The 9921-nt window shown below is 45.4% G+C and overlaps 1 non-coding gene and 1 pseudogene across 1 annotated transcript; both read right to left on the bottom strand.

Moving 5' to 3' along the window:
- Window positions 1-4748: 4748 nt before the first annotated feature.
- On the bottom strand, window positions 4749-4816 carry LOC135487342 (U6 spliceosomal RNA; annotated as a pseudogene).
- Window positions 4817-8177: 3361 nt separating this feature from the next.
- Window positions 8178-8289, bottom strand: LOC135487341 (U6 spliceosomal RNA). Its single transcript, XR_010446837.1, has one exon. It is a non-coding gene; the product is annotated as a U6 spliceosomal RNA (small nuclear RNA).
- Window positions 8290-9921: the final 1632 nt, after the last annotated feature.

The raw sequence follows: 9921 nt of genomic DNA, 5'->3' as shown, positions 1-9921 counted from the left end.
GGAAATGAACAAACCAAAATGACCTTTCCTGCAACCCCTACCCCTTCAATCAACCCCAAAAGATCCCAAACTGAGTCGGAATCTATACCAGCCTGAAGTTGGCCACTTATTCCTTATTCCTTATTATAATAAATTATAATAATAAATTGTTATTTGTAAAGCGCCTGTATCACTTGAAACAAATGTTCACCGGCGCTGGTGAGCTCTATTGAAAAGAAGGGTCTTGAGTTCTTTGCGAAAGGTTGAGACAGCCTTTCTGAGTTCTACTGAAAGGTTTCAGGAGAGACCGGGGTAATAATGTAAAGCGCTTTGAGCGGGCAAACGGCCTGGATACTGCGCTATATAAGACGCATCATTATTATTATTATTATTATGTAGCTCTCAGGGTGGGGGAAAAAGAGTTCCACAGTTGAGGTGCTAAGGTGGCGAATGCTCGACCTCCAAATGTTTTCAATCTATATTTCCTGCAAGTGAGAAGGTCCTGAGATTCAGAGCGAAGGTAACGAGGAGGCACGTAATGTTGGATGAGATCGTTCAGGTAAATTGGTGCAAGCCGGTGGTATGCTTTGAAGGTCAGGAGGAGTAGTTTGAAAATTATACGCTCGCGCACAGGCAGCCAGTGTAACTTGGCTAGCACCGGAGTAATGTGGGATCGCCGCGGGGTCCTGGTGATAAGACGCGCTGCACGGTTTTGCACAAGCTGCAACTTATGTAGTGATTTCTCGGAAATTTCGGCCAGACTGCTGTTACAATAGTCTAGCCTGGACAGGACAAGGGATTGTGCCAGGCTCTTTGTTGCTTCAGTAGTAAGCTGTCTCCTGACCAGACCAATATTCCTCAGATGGTAAGAAGCCGCGCGCACGACGCTTGACACATGAGGATCCATCGACAGATTCGAATCGAACAGAACCCCTAGATTTCGAACAGGAACTTTTGATACATGAACAACAGACCCAGCATTGGTGAGAGTTGGCAGCACGATTGACTGTAATGCCCGTTGGTGGCAGAACAACATAAATTCCGTCTTGTCGGGGTTAGCCTTCAACTTGTTCACAGTTAGCCAGTCCTGATTGCTGCTCAGCTTTTGCTCAAGTTCTGCACATTGAATAACCGTCCTAAGACACACGAGTGCCTGTACGCTTGGATGTCGTCGGCGTAGCCGTGGCGACTAATGGAGCAGCCCTTCAGAATGTCACCAAGTGGAAGAATGTAAATAAGGAACAACAAGGGTCCCAAAACAGACCCTTATTCCCTATTCTCAAGTCATTACTTATTCCTTGTTCCCAATGTCAGCGCTAAGTCAGTAATTCATTATAGCGAGGGCTAAATACAGTTATTATTGGCAATAAAGGGCTATGTTTACCCCAACCATAACCGTCCGAGGATGGGGAATAAGTAGAATCAGGAATAAGGAATAAGAAATAAGGAACCAACTTCAGCCAGGTGGAATCCATCTCGATCTTTCAGAAATTCAGTTCTACTTTTACCCCGAAGATGGCGAAGGTGTCGTCACGGCATTTACGAAAGTGGAACCATTGTGGAACCATTGTGGAACATTGGAGGTATCTCATTGGGGAGAATGAGAAAGTGGAACCATGTGGAACGATTGTGGAACCAAGGTGATTGGTCTTTATTTTGCGTGTTCGATTTAATAATACTAGTGCGGCGCTTGTCCCAGTACTTTCTCTTGGTACTGGCGCTTCATCTCACGCCAGGTCGAAGTGAGCGACCCTGCGAGCGGGTTACTTCGACATAAATGCCGGCCGCCGCATGTGACATTTGGAAACAAATGCCGGTTTGCGATATATCACATCAGAATGCAGGTTTTTGGCAAAAGTAGAGTAGCTGTTAGAGGAAATTGATAATGTGAAAAAAAATGGTCAATAAGGGTAGTGGGTAGTAGTTTACGCACACCCGGTCATGTGTTCGGTCATTCTTATTTACGGTACTTTACCCTAAAGTTACTCGGCCCATGCTAATCTTCTCTGTATCATTCGCGAAATGTACCCACGAAACACGCGAAAATTATAATCGTCCATCCAATCGCGCGCTGTGGCCAGGCCAATCTTCGATGTTTGGAATTGGGACAGACAGATTGGGAGGTTTTGGTCAGCTCCTTAGGGATCGTCCCAATTCGCTCGAATGTCAAGGTCCCTGCGCGCTGTGGTCAGGCCAATCTTCCATGTTTGGAATTGGGATAGATTGGGAGGTTTTGGCCAATCAGCTCCTTAGGATCGTCCCAATTCGTCCCAATTCGTTCCAATCTCTCCCAATGCCAGGGCCAATCAGCGCATCTCACGGCCGAAATTATGACGTAAGGGGGATGTCCAGAGGGAAACCCGACATTCAACTCGATTCAATTTTTGATATCATCTTTTTTCTAATTTCCCTATTTTCATCATGGGTAAGAAGTTAGCGATCTTGTAGATAATTTTGTGAAGATCACAAATATGTCCGGCCTGGACTATTAAAACAAGATTTTGATGTCGAAATAGGCCTTCAAAGTTGGAAGTTTTACCCCCCTGTACCGCCTGTACAAAATGTACGGCGGCTAGGACAGCACCGGATACTGTGGCTGTAGCGTATGGTTCAAATTATGGACAAGGAGGTGGTGTCCCAACATTCCACTCTCTCGGAGCAAGTTTCGGTTCAAGGAGTACGTGACGGCCTTTCCCGAGGGCCGAGAGATGGTCGCGATGAAACAGAAGGAGAAGGCTATGAAACTGAAAGAACCACCAGCTCCCACAACGCCAAATATAAATAAGTCGCCCCTCGCTGCCCAAGTTTTGGTCTAATTTCTTTCGTTCATTGTAGATTCAAGCTGTCTCACTCTCGCACTGGGAAAGCTGAGCTTGCCATGGCCAAGGTCGACCGCCTTTGGTTTTATCCACCCCAGCCCACTCTGATGAACACCTGTCTGCCTCGTGTCGACCGCTACTTCGCCACACTGCTACTCCTTTGGATGCCGAGGAAGCTGTGGCGTGTAAAGATCCTCTGTCCATCGTGCAAGTGCGAGATGACTGGAGCTGGTATTTACAGCAAGACGAGGATGGTCTTCGATATTGATAGTAGCTATATACTTGCAGGAGAGTATCTCGAGTGTGGCAAGTGCTCGAAGAAGCTGATCTCGTGGAGCTGGCCAATTGTTTCCAAACTGAGTCTGGCCCATCAGTACCAGTTCCCTGTCGTCCTGACATATCGTTATGCCATCGACAAGCGTGTGGTGACTCTGCTGCGACAGCGTGGACTGGGAAACAGCACGACTCAGTTGGCCAAGAAAATGGGTGAGCAGCATGAGGAGTTTTGGTTAAAAAGGACTCTCCAGTACCTGATTGATGCCAAGGCCTTTGTTGATGCAACTTCGAGTGCCCTTATCGAGACAAAGAAGTTCGAAGAGCCGCCTCCCTTACCTGCTGTCCCAAGCTATCAATGACTGTTGCACGTCTACGCGAGAGATGTCCAGCCGAGGATTGAGGAGGTCAAAGCAGCAGTGACCAATACGTTCGGGCAGGTTTTAAAGATGGACTCGACAAAGAAGGTAAGGTTCTTTTAGAATATTTTAAAAAGCACAAATAATCGAAGTCGAAAAATTGCTCAAACAAACTTAACTTCCTTTTTCACTTTCTGCTTTCAGGTCGTCAAGAAACTGACAGGTTACAGCACCGGGACTGCAAGCTGGGCTACAAATGTTGGCAACGAGTATGGTGAAGTGCTGATGTCCGTCCTAACCGCGGCCGAGCCAGTAGGATGGAGCTTGAGGTGACCAAGCAGGCCATGACTTTGGCAGTTCCCCCGAGGACTGCGACTGGACCATTGCCAGCCCCTAAGCAGCTTAGGACATCTCCTCCACGGGCGGATGTTGAAAAAGAACATGAGTTTTTCTTGCCGGACAACACCGCCGGACAGGCCAAAGTAAGGAGGAGCAATGCAGTGAAGAAGCCCCTGTTCCCCGCAGTTCCACCATTCACTGACTCCAGTCTCTCATCCCAACCACAGCCGATCTACATCAGACTCGCACCAACTTCAACGACCACGACCAGTTTCCAAGACGACTGCCTGGAGAAATAGAAAACGCAAACTGCAAGGAGAGGAATGCCGCTAATACACCAAGCATGCCAAATTCCAGAAATGTGGCAGGTGTGGGCTACCCCAGGATGCCAGTACGGGCCACACACAATATTACGGGAAATACTTTTGTCCTTCCAATGATCCTGGCACAGCTAAGGAGTGGTTGGCTGAACAGAGGGAAACGAGGGGAAGAAAGAGGAATTAATCCATGTGAAAAACCAAAAAAAATCATTGAAACCCCAAAAAAACACTTAAATGTCTCACTGCCTTGTACGAGGGTTCGATTCCCTCCCAAGGCAAAATTCATAAGCAATTATGATACATCAGAGCTGGTGCAAAGTGGGCAGATTGCCTTGTGGCCCCGCGAGGCAGTGAGACAGTATTATTTCTTCAATATTTTCCACAAAAACTGCTCTCAAAGTGATGAACACAGTGTTAACAGAGCAGAAACCAGTTTTACCCGACGAAAAACCGACAATACTAGACCTGAAAGCAGTTTTATCAGTAGAACCCCTTTAAGGATTTTTGAATTTATGCCAATTAACGCCAAATTGACCACGTGCATGACCACGTGCCGTACGGGTAGCGCCGCCGATCAGGCACTAGAATCTACCGCCAGCGGGTGTCATTTAATCTCTAAATCTGGAACCGCCAACACCGAAGATTGTCAGGGTGCCTGCGCGCAGGGGCCATGCTAATCTTCTCTGTATCGTTCCAATTTTAGTATATGTACTGCCGAAGCGAGTACACTTCCCATTCACATGCTCCTCCCCTATATGCAGTTCAAATACGCACTGCATTACTCCCATGGTTTGATCTCGATAGTACGTCTACACTACGTACTATACGATACTACCTAGGTGCCACCTGGTGTCACTGTACGCCACTGATAAACATGTTCAATACACAAGCATAGTTTTCAATACACATGCAGCAATACGCATGCGGCAATACACAAGCAGAGTTAGTACTCAACCAGATATCCCATTACATCTTCACATTGAGTGTTTTTTTTTGGTCACACCTGTAGCCCTTAGTGTATTACATCATCACAAGAGATAGAACAAAAGGCAGCAAGAGCGCAGAGACTGATCTATATAGATTCTGCAATAAGCATGCAGCAATACACATGCGGCAATACACAACCAGATATCCCATTACATCTTCACAATGAGTGTTATTTTTGACACACCTGTAGCCCTTAGTGTATTACATCATCACAAGAGACAGAACAAAAGGCAGAAAGGGCGCAGAGACTGACCTGACCTATATAGATTCTGCAGCTGCCTATAGGTAGTCCCCCGAAGATGTATAGGCCCCTATATCAATCTAAGCCTGAAACTAGCCGTGAAACTAAAGTTCGCGAATATTTTTGGTGAGGAGGGCATACTCGCGAAATGTATCCACGAAACGCGCGAAAATTATAATCGTCCATCCAATCGCGAAAATAAAAATAAGGCCATCCGAAGTTTAAAAAAAACCGCACGGGGCTTAGCATCGGCCCTTACCGATTTCTCACGTACCGATTTCTAACCTAATTGCGCCGCGCTATTGGTGCGCTATTAATTGTTTTCTTTAAAATGGCATGGCATCAAATAAAATAATTTAAAATATGGAACGCTTCACGAATTTGCGTGTCATCCTTGCGCATGGACCCCGCTAATGTTCGATGCAATTGTGGAACGATCTCATCCAATCACCGTCCTCCCCTGTTCCACAATCGTTCCACAATGTTCCACTTTGGTTCCACATTCCAGCCAATGGGAGGCCTGCAATGCCGTGACGCAGCTATCAATGTCCGCCGCGAAATTTGTAAACAAACTTTCGCTCGCTCTAAGTAAAAAATCATCGATCAACGTTGTCATTTTACTCTGTTTTCTACGTGGTTTCGATTTCTTTCTTTAGAAAAGTATACAGATCAGGGATAGGTAGGTGAAAAATGTTAAATACGTGTATATTTCTTGAAAATGGCGATCAAAAATATCAAAAGTGATCGTGTACATTGATACATTACGAATGTACAGGGAGAAAAGTGTTGTACAAAATCATCATTTTCTATGTAATTTCCCTCAAGTTTGGTCTAATTTCTTTCGTTCATTGTAGATGGAATTCTCCCAGTATAAGAGGTTGGTGCCTAAGTGGCCACGTTTAGCTAATGGGGAGCTGCGCAAGGATTACAGCGAGGCAGCAAAGAAATACAAGGCTAACCGTGGTAACAAGAAGTACGTGGCTAAGAGGCAGGAGATGGTGCACAAGGAGGCCGTGAATCGTTGCAAGGCGGTGCGACTGGATGCTCGTGACCATCTCACCCTTCTTGGCCAGTACGAGATGCAGTTTGGTGCATTTGTGGGCCGCACATTTCATTGGATGTGCGAGAACTGCACTGGATACTGCGGTTATGTGGTTAAAAGTATGGAGAGGGAGGTGGAGTCTCCGAACACTCCACTCTCTCAGAGCAAGTTTCGTTTTATGGAGTACGTGACTGCCTTTCCCGAGGGCCGAGAGATGGTCGCCATGAAACAGAAGGAGAAGGCTATGAAAGAACCACCAACTCCCACAACGCCAAAGCAAAATAAGTCGCCCCTCGCTGCCCTTATGTTGGGCAAACGTGTCAGCCCAGGAGTGTTGAAGGCTCGTGTCAGCCGTGCCATGAAGTCGAAGGCACCGAACACAGAAGGTAAACATGTTTTTATACTCTGTACTATTTCTAAATAAGTAGTGGTTAAAACTGTATTACAATGCATTGCAGTTGAACATGGGAATTATATATTCTTACTCATTCTGATTTCAGGGGCACCCTCTACCCCAGAACACAGTGATTCTGACACTGAGTTTCTGAGTCAGATAGAGCTGATTGAGGAAAAAGTGACCCCGTGTGCGACTCCTGTGCAAGTGACGACCGACAAGACCCAGTGCATGACCCCGTGTGCAACTCCTGTGCAAGTGACGACCGACAAGACCCAGTGCATAACTCCGGTGCCTGTGCAGTCTGCCACTACAACAAGTCTTGGTAAAAGTACAGTGTCTTGTCCTGAGATCACCAAAGGTGAGATGATGACAACATATCACTTACATTCTAATACAATTAATACTATTGGTATATAGTATCAGCTATCAGCTCTACACCCAGACACGGTCACTTGTTAAGGGCGGAGTAGTGTTGCCTGTGTACCGTTGTGCCCGTGGATCGACTTCACTCGAGTCCTTTCATAATCATATCAAGAACTTCATACCAGGTGATTTTCTTCAAGTTTTCTCTCTTTCTTTTACTCTTTTTAACTTTGTTCTGTATTTCAAAAACATTCTTTACCCTTTCTCTTTTAAGGAACAAGCGCCAGTGATGCCACTTTCCAGGCATACCTTCTCGAGGGTGTGGCTCGTTGGAATCAAGACCGTAGTTTCGCCTCCCTGGAGACCAAGCACAAGGGATCTCATTGCTACAACTCAAGGCTGCAGCACGCAGTCAATGTCCTTAGCGACCAGGTTCTCGGCAAGACATTGAGGCCAATGTTTGCAGTGCCTCGAAAATACACAGGTAATTATCATGAAATATATTTGAATAGTATATCAAAGTGTCTCCCTTAACGCTGTTTTTGTCATTTTTGTCCTTCCAATGATCCTGGGACAGCTGAGGAGTGGTTGGCTGAACAGAGGGAAACCAGGGGTAGAAAGAGAAATTAATCCATGTGAAAAACCCAAAAAAACCAAAAAAATCAATAAAAACCCCCAAAAAACACTTAAATGTCTCACTGCCTTGTACGAGGGTTCGATTCCCTCCCAAGGCAAAATTCATAAGCAATTATGATACATCAGAGCTGGTGCAAAGTGGGCAGATTGCCTTGTGGCCCCGCGAGGCAGTGAGACAGTATTATTTCTTCAATATTTCCACAAGAACTGCTCTCAAAGTGATGAACACAGTGTAACAGAGCAGAAACCAGTTTTTCCCAACGAAAAACCAACAATACTAGACCTGAAAGCAGTTTTATCAGTAGAACCCCTTTAAGGATTTTTGAATTTATGCCAATTAGCGCCAAATTGACCACGTGCCGTACGGGTGGCGCCGCCAAATCAGGCACTAGAATATACCGCCAGCGGGTGTCATTTAATCTCTAAATCTGGAACCGCCAACACCGAAGATTGTCAGGGTGCCTTTGCGCAGGGGCCATGCTAATCTTCTCTGTATCGTTCCAATTTTAGTATATGTACTGCCGAAGCGAGTACACTTCCCATTCACATGCTCCTCCCCTATATGCAGTTCAAATACGCACTGCATTACTCCCATGGTTTGATCTCGATAGTACGTCTACACTACGTACTATACGATACTACCTAGGTGCCACCTGGTGTCACTGTACGCCACTGATAAACATGTTCAATACACAAGCATAGTTTTCAATACACATGCAGCAATACGCATGCGGCAATACACATGCGGCAATACACAAGCAGAGTTAGTACTCAACCAGATATCCCATTACATCTTCACATTGAGTGTTTTTTTTTGGTCACACCTGTAGCCCTTAGTGTATTACATCATCACAAGAGATAGAACAAAAGGCAGCAAGAGCGCAGAGACTGATCTATATAGATTCTGCAATAAGCATGCAGCAATACACATGCGGCAATACACAACCAGATATCCCATTACATCTTCACAATGAGTGTTATTTTTGACACACCTGTAGCCCTTAGTGTATTACATCATCACAAGAGACAGAACAAAAGGCAGAAAGGGCGCAGAGACTGACCTGACCTATATAGATTCTGCAGCTGCCTATAGGTAGTCCCCCGAAGATGTATAGGCCCCTATATCAATCTAAGCCTGAAACTAGCCGTGAAACTAAAGTTCGCGAATATTTTTGGTGAGGAGGGCATACTCGCGAAATGTATCCACGAAACGCGCGAAAATTATAATCGTCCATCCAATCGCGAAAATAAAAATAAGGCCATCCGAAGTTTAAAAAAAACCGCACGGGGCTTAGCATCGGCCCTTACCGATTTCTCACGTACCGATTTCTAACCTAATTGCGCCGCGCTATTGGTGCGCTATTAATTGTTTTCTTTAAAATGGCATGGCATCAAATAAAATAATTTAAAATATGGAACGCTTCACGAATTTGCGTGTCATCCTTGCGCTGCGGCCAGGCTGATGTTCGAGGTATCGAATTGGGATGGATTGGGACGTATTGACCAATCACCTCCTCAGGATCGTCCCAATTCGTTCCAATTCATTCCAATCCTTCCCAATGCTGGGGCCAATCAGCGCTTGCATCTCACTGCCGAAATATGACGTCAAGGGGATACCAAGAGACAACCCCGATCCTTCAAAATCAACAACTCGCTTCAACTTTCAAGATCATCTTTTTACTAATTTCCCTATTTTCATCATGGGTAAGAAGTTAGCGATCTGGTAGAGAATTTTGTGTAGATAACGAATATGTCCGGCCCGGCAGATTGAAACGAGATTTTGATGCCAAAATAGGCCTTCAAAGTTGTAAATTTTACGCCCCTTTCCGCCTGTACATAATGTATGGCGGCTATGTACAGGGTTCGAAGAGCGAAAAATATCGAAGAAAAAGTCGATTAAAGTCAACTTTTGGCCGTATTCTTTGCCGATGTTGTGCATTACTCTGTTCCTTATGATGTTAGGACACCGTGTCGGCTGGTTTCGACCGAATCGATATGGATTAAAATGGCTAATTAGGCGACTTTTGACCAAGTGTCCGTGTTCATGTACATTGACACTTATATATTTGCTTGTAAAATTTGCCTCAACTCAACATCAAATTCCGTGTGAACTTCTAAAGGCATTCGTACCCCGCTGATATTTTTTGAATGTTAAGAGTGTCCCGT

The sequence above is a fragment of the Lineus longissimus genome, chromosome 4 (genome assembly GCF_910592395.1).
Source record: "Lineus longissimus chromosome 4, tnLinLong1.2, whole genome shotgun sequence".
Lineage (NCBI taxonomy): Eukaryota > Metazoa > Nemertea > Pilidiophora > Heteronemertea > Lineidae > Lineus > Lineus longissimus.
The sequence above is the reverse complement of the archived record's forward strand: the minus strand, read 5'-3'. Positions and strand labels throughout refer to the sequence as shown.